The 12500-nt window shown below is 34.6% G+C and overlaps 1 protein-coding gene across 2 annotated transcripts in view; it reads right to left on the reverse strand.

Annotated features, from left to right (window-relative positions):
* The window catches only part of LOC133544967 (unconventional myosin-VIIb-like), a 130630-nt gene that overhangs the window by 85307 nt on the left and 32823 nt on the right, over positions 1-12500 (reverse strand). The gene's annotated exons all lie outside the window — the stretch shown is intronic.

Raw genomic sequence — 12500 nt, forward strand, 5'->3', positions numbered from 1 at the left:
TGACCATTGCACCTTCAAAACATTCCTCTTAGTTGGCACAACGAAAGTTATCTTATTTTTCGTACAAATTCCCGTTTTTTTTTCCGAAATTTGAGGAATTCCCGAAATCCTGGTTTTCCCAAGCCCTAATTTCACCTTTTCCTGGAAAGTATTCACAGTCCACATTTTTCAACCGTTTTTTTGACCATTGCACCTTCAAAACATTTCTCTTAGATGGGACAATAAAAGTTATCTTTAATTTTTCGTAAAAAATCTCGTTTTTTTTTTTCAAAACTCCAGGAATTCCCGGTTTTCCAAAGCCCTATTTTCACCTTTTCCTGGAAAGTATTCATTGTCCACATTTTTCAACCGTTTTTTTAACCATTGCACCTTCGAAACATTCCTCCTACTTGGGACGACACACGTTATCTTTTATTTTTCGTACAAATTCACTTTTTTTTTTTTTCGAAATTCGAGGAATTCCCGGTTTTCCAAAGCCCTATGTTAACCTCTTCCTGGAAAGTATTCAAAGTCCAAATTTTTCAACCGTTTTTGACCATTGCACCTTCAAAACATTCTTAGTTAGGACAACAAAAGTTATCTTTTGTTTTTCGTACAAATTCTTTTTTTTTTTTTCTTCGAAATTCCAGGAATTCCCGTTTTTCCGAAGCCCTATTTTAACCTCTTCCTGGAAAGTATTCACTGTCCAGATTTTTCAACCGTTTTCGACCATTGCATCTTCAAAACATTCCTTAGTTGGCACAACAAAAGTTATCTTATTTTTCGTACAAATTCCCGTTTTTTTTCCCGAAATTTGAGTAATTCCCGAAATCCTGGTTTTCCCAAGCCCTAATTTCACCTTTCCTGGAAAGTATTCACTGTCCACATTTCTCAACAGTTTTTTGACCATTGCACCTTCAAAACATTCTTCCTACTTGGGATGACAAAAGTTATTTTATTTTTCGCACAAATTTCGGTTTATTTTTTCATAATTCCAGGAATTCCCGGTTTTCCGAAGCCCTATGTTAATCTCTTCCTCTAAAGTATTCACAGTACAGATTTTTCAACCGTTTTTAACCATTGCACCTTCGAAACATTCCTCTTACTTGGGACAACAAAATTGTCTTTTATTTTTGTAAAAATTCCGTTTGTTTTTGTTTTTTCAAAATTCCAGGAATTCACAATTTTCCAAAGCCCTATTTTCACTTCTTTCTGGAAAGTATTCACAATCCAAAATTATCAACCGTTTTTGACCATTGCACCTTCAAAACGTTCTTAGTTAGGACAACAAAAGTTATCCTTTATTTTTCGTACAAATTCCTGTTTTTTTCTTCTTCGAAATTCCAGGAATTTCCGGTGTTCCAAAGCCCTATTTTGACCTCTTCCTGGAAAGTATTCACTGTCCAGATTTTTCAACCGTTTTTGACCATTGCACCTTCGAAACATTCCTCCTACTTGGGACGACTAAAGTTATTTTATTTTTTGCACAAATTTCCGTTTATTTTTTCACAATTCCAGGAATTCCCGGTTTTCCAAAGCCCTATGTTAATCTCTTCCTGGAAAGTATTCACAGTACAGATTTTTCAACCGTTTTTGACCATTGCACCTTCAAAACATTCCTCTTACTTGGGACAACAAAATTGTCTTTTATTTTTTGTACAAATTCCGTTTGTTTTGTTTTTTTCAACATTCCAGGAATTCACAATTTTCCAAAGCCCTATTTTCACTTCTTTCTGGAAAGTATTCACAATCCAAAATTTTCAACCGTTTTTGACAATTGCACCTTCAAAACGTTCTTAGTTAGGACAACAAAAGTTATCTTTTATTTTTCGTACAAATTACTGTTTTTTTCTTCTTCGAAATTCCAGGAATCCCCGGTTTTCCAAAGCCCTATTTTAACCTCTTCCTGGAAAGTATTCACTGTCCAGATTTTTCAACCGTTTTCGACCATTGCATCTTCAAAACATTCCTTAGTTGGCACAACAAAAGTTATCTTATTTTTCATACAAATTCCCGTTTTTTTTTCGAAATTTGAGGAATTCCCGAAATTCCGGTTTCCCAAGCCCTAATTTCACCTTTTCCTGGAAAGTATTCATTGTCCACATTTTCAACCGTTTTTGATCATTGCACCTTCGAAACATTTCTCTTAGAAGGGAGAATAAAAGTTATCTTTAATTTTTCGTAAAAATTCTCGTTTTTTTTTTCAAAATTCCAGGAATTCCTGGTTTTCCAAAGCCCTATTTTCACCTTTTCCTGGAAAGTATTCACTGTCCACATTTTTCAACCGTTTTTTGACCACTGCACCTTCGAAACATTCCTCCTACTTGGGACGACAAAAGTTATCTTTTATTTTTCATACAAATTACCTTTTATTTTTCCAGAAATTCTAAGATTTCAGGGTTTTCCAAATCCCTATTTTCACCTGTTCCTGGAAAGTATTCACCGTCCACATTTTTCAACCATTTTTGACCATTGCACCTTCAAAACATTCCTCTTACTTGGGACGACACAAGTTATCTTTTATTTTTCGTACAAATTCACGTTTTTTTTTTCGAAATTCGAGGAATTCCCATAGTTTTCGGTTTTCCAAAGCCCTATGTTAGCCTCTTCCTGGAAAGTATTCAAAGTCCAAATTTTTCAACCGTTTTTGACCATTGCACCTTCAAAACGTTCTTAGTTAGGACAACAAAAGTTATCTTTTATTTTTCGTACAAATTCCTGTTTTTTTTTCTTCGAAATTCCAGGAATCCCCGGTTTTCCAAAGCCCTGTTTTAACCTCTTCCTGGAAAGTATTCACTGTCCAGATTTTTCAATCGTTTTCGACCATTGCATCTTTAAAACATTCCTCTTAGTTGGCACAACAAAAGTTATCTTATTTTTCGTACAAATTCACGTTTTTTTTCCGAAATTTGAGGAATTCCCGAAATCCTGGTTTTCCCAAGCCCTAATTTCACCTTTTCCTGGAAAGTATTCACTGTCCACATTTTTCAACTGTTTTTGACCATTGCACCTTCGAAACATTCCTCCTACTTGGGACGACAAAAGTTATTTTATTTATTGTACAAATTTCCGTTTATTTTTTCACAATTCCAGGAATTCTCGGTTTTCCAAAGCCTTATGTTAATCTCTTCCTGGAAAGTATTCACAGTACAGATTTTTCAACCGTTTTTAACCATTGCACCTTCGAAACATTCCTCTTACTTGGGACAACAAAATTTTCTTTTATTTTTTGTACAAATTCCGTTTGTTTTGTTTTTTTCAACATTCCAGGAATTCACAATTTTCCAAAGCCCTATTTTCACTTCTTTCTGGAAAGTATTCACAATCCAAAATTTTCAACCGTTTTTGACCATTGCACCTTCAAAACGTTCTTAGTTAGGACAACAAAAGTTATCTTTTATTTTTCGTACAAATTCCTGTTTTTTTCTTCTTCGAAATTCCAGGAATTTCCGGTGTTCCAAAGCCCTATTTTGACCTCTTCCTGGAAAGTATTCACTGTCCAGATTTTTTAACCGTTTTTTTGACCACTGCACCTTCGAAACATTCTTCCTACTTGGGACGACAAAAGTTATTTTATTTTTTGCACAAATTTCCGTTTATTTTTTCACAATTCCAGGAATTCCCGGTTTTCCAAAGCCCTATGTTAACCTCTTCCTGGAAAGTATTCACTGTCCACATTTTTCAACCGTTTTCGACCATTGCAACTTCAAAACATTCCTCTTAGTTGGCACAACGAAAGTTATCTTATTTTTCGTACAAATTCCCGTTTTTTTTTCCGAAATTTGAGGAATTCCCGAAATCCTGGTTTTCCCAAGCCCTAATTTCACCTTTTCCTGGAAAGTATTCACTGTCCACATTTTTCAACCGTTTTTTGACCATTGCACCTTCAAAACGTTCTTAGTTAGGACAACAAAAGTTATCTTTTATTTTTCGTACAAATTCCTGTTTTTTTTTCTTCGAAATTCCAGGAATTCCCGGTTTTCCAAAGCCCTATTTTAACCTCTTCCTGGAAAGTATTCACTGTCCAGATTTTTCAACCGTTTTCGACCATTGCAACTTCAAAACATTCCTTAGTTGGCACAACAAAAGTTATCTTATTTTTCATACAAATTCCCGTTTTTTTTTTTCGAAATTTGAGGAATTCCCGAAATCCCGGTTTTCCCAAGCCCTAATTTCACCTTTTCCTGGAAAGTATTCACTGTCCACATTTTCCAACCGTTTTTTGACCATTGCACCTTCGAAACATTTCTCTTAGAAGGGAGAATAAAAGTTATCTGTAATTTTTCGTAAAAATTCTCGGTTTTTTTTTTCAAAATTCCAGGAATTCCCGGTTTTCCCAAGCCCTATTTTCACCTCTTCCTAGAAAGTATTCATTGTCCACATTTTTCAACCGTTTTTGATCATTGCACCTTCGAAACATTTCTCTTAGATGGGACAATAAAAGTTATCTTTAATAGTTCGTAAAAAATCTCGTTTTTTTTTTTCAAAATTCCAGGAATTCCCGGTTTTCCAAAGCCCTATTTTCACCTTTTCCTGGAAAGTATTCACTGTCCACATTTTTCAACCGTTTTTTGATCATTGCACCTTCGAAACATTCCTCCTACTTGGGACGACAAAAGTTATCTTTTATTTTTCATACAAATTACCTTTTATTTTTCCAGAAATTCTAAGATTTCAGGGTTTTCCAAATCCCTATTTTCACCTATTCCTGGAAAGTATTCACCGTCCACATTTTTCAACCATTTTTGACCATTGCACCTTCAAAATATTCCTCTTACTTGGGACGACACAAGTTATCTTTTATTTTTCGTACAAATTCACGTTTTTTTTTTTCGAAATTCGAGGAATTCCCATTGTTTTCGGTTTTCCAAAGCCCTATGTTAACCTTTTCCTGGAAAGTATTTAAAGTCCAAATTTTTCAACCGTTTTTGACAATTGCACCTTCAAAACGTTCTTAGTTAGGACAACAAAAGTTATCTTTTATTTTTCGTACAAATTCCTGTTTTTTTTTCTTCGAAATTCCAGGAATCCCCGGTTTTCCAAAGCCCTATTTTAACATCTTCCTGGTAAGTATTCACTGTCCAGATTTTTCAATCGTTTTCGACCATTGCATCTTTAAAACATTCCTCTTAGTTGGCACAACAAAAGTTATCTTATTTTTCGTACAAATTCCCGTTTTTTTTTTTCGAAATTTGAGGAATTCCCGAAATCCCGGTTTTCCCAAGCCCGAATTTCACCTTTTCCTGGAAAGTATTCACTGTCCACATTTTCCAACCGTTTTTTGACCATTGCACCTTCGAAACATTTCTCTTAGATGGGACAAAAAAAGTTATCTTTAATTTTTCGTAAAAATTCTCGGTTTTTTTTTCAAAATTCCAGGAATTCCCGGTTTTCCAAAGCCCTATTTTCACCTCTTCCTGGAAAGTATTCATTGTCCACATTTTCAACCGTTTTTGATCATTGCACCTTCGAAACATTTTTCTTAGATGGGACAATAAAAGTTATCTTTAATTTTTCGTAAAAATTCTCGTTTTTTTTTCTTCAAAATTCCAGGAATTCCCGGTTTTCCAAAGCCCTATTTTCACCTGTTCCTGGAAAGTATTCACTGTCCACATTTTTCAACAGTTTTTTGACCATTGCACCTTCGAAACATTCCTCCTACTTGGGATGACAAAAGTGATCTTTTATTTTTCATACAAATTATCTTTTATTTTTCCCGAAATTCTAAGATTTCCGGGTTTCCCAAATCCCTATTTTCACCTTTTCCTGGAAAGTATTCACAGTCCACATTTTTCAACCATTTTTGACCATTGCACCTTCAAAACATTCCTCTGACTTGGGACGACAAAAGTTATCTTTTATTTTTCGTATAAATTCACGTTTTTTTTCGAAATTCGAGGAATTCCCATAATTTTCGGTTTTCCAAAGCCCTATTTTCACCTTTTCCTGGAAAGTATTCACTGTCCACATTTTTCAACCGTATTTTGACCACTGCACCTTCGAAACATTCCTCCTACTTGGGACGACAAAAGTTATCTTTTATTTTTCATACAAATTACCTTTTATTTTTCCAGAAATTCTAAGATTTCCGGGTTTCCCAAAGCCTTATTTTCACCTATTCCTGGAAAGTATTCACAGTCCACATTTTTCAACCGTTTTTGACCATTGCACCTTCGAAACATTTCTCTTAGATGGGACAATAAAAGTTATCTTTAATTTTTCGTAAAAATTCTCGTTTTTTTTTTTCAAAATTCCAGGAATTCCCGGTTTTCCAAAGCCCTATTTTCACCTTTTCCTGGAGAGTATTCACTGTACAGATTTTTCAACCGTTTTTGACCATTGCATCTTCAAAACATTCCTCTTAGTTGGCACAACGAAAGTTATCTTATTTTTCGTATAAATTCCCGTTTTTTTTTCCGAAATTTGAGGAATTCCCGAAATCCTGGTTTTCCCAAGCCCTAATTTCACCTTTTCCTGGAAAGTATTCACTGTACACATTTTTCAACCGTTTTTTGACCATTGCACCTTTGAAACATTCCTCCTACTTGGGACGACAAAAGTTATTTTATTTATTGTACAAATTTCCGTTTATTTTTTCACAATTCCAGGAATTCTCGGTTTTCCAAAGCCCTATGTTAACCTCTTCCTGGAAAGTATTCACAGTACAGATTTTTCAACCGTTTTTAACCATTGCACCTTCGAAACATTCCTCTTACTTGGGACAACAAAATTGTCTTTTATTTTTTGTACAAATTCCGTTTGTTTTGTTTTTTTCAACATTCCAGGAATTCACAATTTTCCAAAGCCCTATTTTCACTTCTTTCTGGAAAGTATTCACAATCCAAAATTTTCAACCGTTTTTGACCATTGCACCTTCAAAACGTTCTTAGTTAGGACAACAAAAGTTATCTTTTATTTTTCGTACAAATTCCTGTTTTTTTCTTCTTGGAAATTCCAGGAATTTCCGGTGTTCCAAAGCCCTATTTTGACCTCTTCCTGGAAAGTATTCACTGTCCAGATTTTTCAACCATTTTTGACCATTGCACCTTCGAAACATTTCTCTTAGAAGGGAGAATAAAAGTTATCTTTAATTTTTCGTAAAAAATCTCGTTTTTTTTTTTCAAAACTCCAGGAATTCCCGGTTTTCCAAAGCCCTATTTTCACCTTTTCCTGGAAAGTATTCACAGTCCACATTTTTCAACCATTTTTGACCATTGCACCTTCAAAACATTCCTCTTACTTGGGACGACACAAGTTATCTTTTATTTTTCGTACAAATTCACGTTGTTTTTTTTTCGAAATTCGAGGAATTCCCATAATTTTCGGTTTTCCAAAGCCCTATGTTAACCTCTTCCTGGAAAGTATTTAAAGTCCAAATTTTTCAACCGTTTTTGATAATTGCACCTTCAAAACGTTCTTAGTTAGGACAACAAAAGTTATCCTTTATTTTTCGTACAAATTCCTGTTTTTTTTTTCTTCGAAATTCCAGGAATTCCTGGTTTTCCAAAGCCCTATTTTAACCTCTTCCTGGAAAGTATTCACTGTCCAGATTTTTCAACCGTTTTTTGACCACTGCACCTTCGAAACATTCCTCCTACTTGGGACGACAAAAGTTATCTTTTATTTTTCATACAAATTACCTTTTATTTTTCCCGAAATTCTAAGATTTCCGGGTTTCCCAAAGCCTTATTTTCACCTATTCCTGGAAAGTATTCACCGTCCACATTTTTCAACCATTTTTGACCATTGCACCTTCAAAACATTCCTCTTACTTGGGACGACACAAGTTATCTTTTATTTTTCGTACAAATTCACGTTTTTTTTTTTCGAAATTCGAGGAATTCCCATAGTTTTCGGTTTTCCAAAGCCCTATGTTAACCTCTTCCTGGAAAGTATTCAAAGTCCACATTTTTCAACCGTTTTTGACGATTGCACCTTCAAAACGTTCTTAGTTAGGACAACAAAAGTTATCTTTTATTTTTCGTACAAATTCCTGTTTTTTTTTACTTCGAAATTCCAGGAATCCCCGGTTTTCCAAAGCCCTATTTTAACCTCTTCCTGGAAAGTATTCACTTTCCACATTTTTCAACCGTTTTTTGACCATTGCACCTTTGAAACATTCCTCCTACTTGGGATGACAAAAGTTATTTTATTTTTCGCACAAATTCCGTTTTTTTTTTCCGAAATTTGAGGAATTCCCGAAATCCTGGTTTTCCCAAGCCCTAATTTCACCTTTTCCTGGAAAGTATTCACTGTCCACATTTTTCAACCGTTTTTTGACCATTGCACCTTTGAAACATTCTTCCTACTTGGGACGACAAAAGTTATTTTATTTTTCGCACAAATTTCGGTTTATTTTTTCATAATTCCAGGAATTCCCGGTTTTCCAAAGCCCTATGTTAATCTCTTCCTGGAAAGTATTCACAGTACAGATTTTTCAACCGTTTTTGACCATTGCACCTTCAAAACGTTCTTAGTTAGGACAACAAAAGTTATCTTTTATTTTTCGTACAAATTCCTGTTTTTTTTTTCTTCGAAATTCCAGGAATCCCCGGTTTTCCAAAGCCCTATTTTAACCTCTTCCTGGAAAGTATTCACAGTACAGATTTTTCAACCGTTTTTGACCATTGCACCTTCAAAACGTTCTTAGTTAGGACAACAAAAGTTATCTTTTATTTTTCGTACAAATTCCTGTTTTTTTTTTCTTCGAAATTCCAGGAATCCCCGGTTTTCCAAAGCCCTATTTTAACCTCTTCCTGGAAAGTATTCACTTTCCACATTTTTCAACCATTGCACCTTCAAAACATTCCTCTTAGTTGGCACAACGAAAGTTATCTTATTTTTCGTACAAATTCCCGTTTTTTTTTTCCGAAATTTGAGGAATTCCCGAAATCCTGGTTTTCCCAAGCCCTAATTTCACCTTTTCCTGGAAAGTATTCACTGTCCACATTTTTCAACCGTTTTTTTGACCATTGCACCTTTGAAACATTCTTCCTACTTGGGACGACAAAAGTTATTTTATTTTTCGCACAAATTTCGGTTTATTTTTTCATAATTCCAGGAATTCCCGGTTTTCCAAAGCCCTATGTTAATCTCTTCCTGGAAAGTATTCACTGTCCAGATTTTTCAACCGTTTTTGACCGTTGCACCTTCGAAACATTCCTCTTACTTGGGACAACAAAATTGTCTTTTATTTTTTGTACAAATTCCGTTTGTTTTTGTTTTTTCAAAATTCCAGGAATTCACAATTTTCCGAAGCCCTATTTTCACTTCTTTCTGGAAAGTATTCACAATCCAAAATTTTCAACCGTTTTTGACCATTGCACCTTCAAAACGTTCTTAGTTAGGACAACAAAAGTTATCTTTTATTTTTCGTACAAATTCCTGTTTTTTTCTTCTTCGAAATTCCAGGAATTTCCGGTGTTCCAAAGCCCTATTTTAACCTCTTCCTGGAAAGTATTCACTTTCCACATTTTTCAACCATTTTTGACCATTGCACCTTCAAAACATTCCTCTTAGTTGGCACAAAGAAAGTTATCTTATTTTTCGTACAAATTCCCGTTTTTTTTTTCCGAAATTTGAGGAATTTCCGAAATCCTGGTTTTCCCAAGCCCTAATTTCACCTTTTCCTGGAAAGTATTCACTGTCCACATTTTCCAACCGTTTTTTGACCATTGCACCTTCGAAACATTCTTCCTACTTGGGACGACAAAAGTTATTTTATTTTTTGCACAAATTTCCGTTTATTTTTTCACAATTCCAGGAATTCCCGGTTTTCCAAAGCCCTATGTTAACCTCTTCCTGGAAAGTATTCACAGTACAGATTTTTCAACCGTTTTTGACCGTTGCACCTTCGAAACATTCCTCTTACTTGGGACAACAAAATTGTCTTTTATTTTTTGTACAAATTCCGTTTGTTTTGTTTTTTTCAACATTCCAGGAATTCACAATTTTCCAAAGCCCTATTTTCACTTCTTTCTGGAAAGTATTCACAATCCAAAATTTTCAACCGTTTTTGACCATTGCACCTTCAAAACGTTCTTAGTTAGGACAACAAAAGTTATCTTTTATTTTTTGTACAAATTCCTGTTTTTTTCTTCTTCGAAATTCCAGGAATTTCCGGTGTTCCAAAGCCCTATTTTAACCTCTTCCTGGAAAGTATTCACTGTCCAGATTTTTCAACCGTTTTCGACCATTGCACCTTCAAAAAATTCCTTAGTTGGCACAACAAAAGTTATCTTATTTTTCATACAAATTCCCGTTTTTTTTTCGAAATTTGAGGAATTCCCGAAATCCCGGTTTTCCCAAGCCCTAATTTCACCTTTTCCTGGAAAGTATTCACTGTTCACATTTTTCAACCGTTTTTAACCATTGCACCTTCGAAACATTTCTCTTAGATGGGACAATAAAAGTTATCTTTAATTTTTCGTAAAAATTCTCGTTTTTTTTTTCAAAATTCCAGGAATTCCCTGTTTTCCAAAGCCCTATTTTCACCTTTTCCTGGAAAGTATTCACTGTCCAGATTTTTCAACCGTTTTTTGACCATTGCACCTTCGAAACATTCCTCCTACTTGGGACGACAAAAGCTATCTTTTATTTTTCATACAAATTACCTTTTATTTTTCCAGAAATTCTAAGATTTCAGGGTTTTCCAAATCCCTATTTTCACCTGTTCCTGGAAAGTATTCACCGTCCACATTTTTCAACCATTTTTGACTATTGCACCTTCAAAACATTCCTCTGACTTGGGACGACACAAGTTATCTTTTATTTTTCGTACAAATTCACGTTTTTTTTTTTCGAAATTCGAGGAATTCCCATAATTTTCGGTTTTCCAAAGCCCTATGTTAACCTCTTCCTGGAAAGTATTCAAAGTCCAAATTTTTCAACCGTTTTTGACAATTGCACCTTCAAAACGTTCTTAGTTAGGACAACAAAAGTTATCTTTTATTTTTCGTACAAATTCCTGTTTTTTTTTTCTTCGAAATTCCAGGAATCCCCGGTTTTCCAAAGCCATATTTTAACCTCTTCCTGGAAAGTATTCACTGTCCAGATTTTTCAATCGTTTTCAACCATTGCATCTTCAAAACATTCCTTAGTTGGCACAACAAGTTATCTTATTTTTCATACAAATTCCTGTTTTTTTTTTCGAAATTTGAGGAATTCCCGAAATCCCGGTTTTCCCAAGCCCTAATTTCACCTTTTCCTGGAAAGTATTCACTGTCCACATTTTCCAACCGTTTTTTGACCATTGCACCTTCGAAACATATCTCTTAGAAGGGAGAATAAAAGTTATCTGTAATTTTTCGTAAAAATTCTCGTTTTTTTTTTTCAAAATTCCAGGAATTCCCGGTTGTCCAAAGCCCTATTTTCACCTCTTCCTGGAAAGTATTCATTGTCCACATTTTTCAACCGTTTTTTATCATTGCACCTTCGAAACATTTCTCTTAGATGGGACAATAAAAGTTATCTTTAATTTTTCGTAAAAATTCTCGTTTTTTTTTTTCAAAATTCCAGGAATTCCCGGTTTTCCAAAGCCCTATTTTCACCTTTTCCTGGAAAGTATTCACTGTCCACATTTTTCAACCGTTTTTTAACCATTGCACCTTCGAAACATTTCTCTTAGAAGGGACAATAAAAGTTATCTTTTATTTTTCATACAAATTTCCTTTTATTTTTCCCGAAATTCTAAGATTTCCGGGTTTCCCAAAGCCTTATTTTCACCTATTCCTGGAAAGTATTCACAGTCCACATTTTTCAACCATTTTTTACCATTGCACCTTCAAAACATTCCTATTACTTGGGACGACACAAGTTATCTTTTATTTTTCGTACAAATTAAAGTTTTTTTTTTTCGAAATTCGAGGAATTCCCATAGTTTTCGGTTTTCCAAAGCCGTATGTTAACCTCTTCCTGGAAAGTATTCAAAGTCCAAATTTTTCAACCGTTTTTGACAATTGCACCTTCAAAACGTTCTTAGTTAGGACAACAAAAGTTATCTTTTATTTTTCGTAAAAATTCTCGTTTTTTTTTTTCAAAATTCCAGGAATTCCCGGTTTTCCAAAGCCCTATTTTCACCTTTTCCTGGAAAGTATTCACTGTCCACATTTTTCAACCGTTTTTTGACCATTGCACCTTCGAAACATTCCTCCTACTTGGGACGACAAAAGTTATCTTTTATTTTTCATACAAATTACCTTTTATTTTTCCAGAAATTCTAAGATTTCCGGGTTTCCCAAAGGCTTATTTTCACCTCTTCCTGGAAAGTATTCACAGTCCACATTTTTCCACCATTTTTGACCATTGCACCTTCAAAACATTCCTCTTACTTGGGACGACACAAGTTATCTTTTATTTTTAGTACAAATTCCTGTTTTTTTTTTCTTCGAAATTCCAGGAATCCCCGGTGTTCCAAAGCCCTATTTTAACCTCTTCCTGGAAAGTATTCACTGTCCAGATTTTTCAATCGTTTTCGACCATTGCATCTTCAAAACATTCCTCTTAGTTGGCATAACAAAAGT

The sequence above is a fragment of the Nerophis ophidion genome, linkage group LG28 (genome assembly GCF_033978795.1).
Source record: "Nerophis ophidion isolate RoL-2023_Sa linkage group LG28, RoL_Noph_v1.0, whole genome shotgun sequence".
In the NCBI taxonomy this organism is placed as follows: Eukaryota; Metazoa; Chordata; class Actinopteri; order Syngnathiformes; family Syngnathidae; genus Nerophis; species Nerophis ophidion.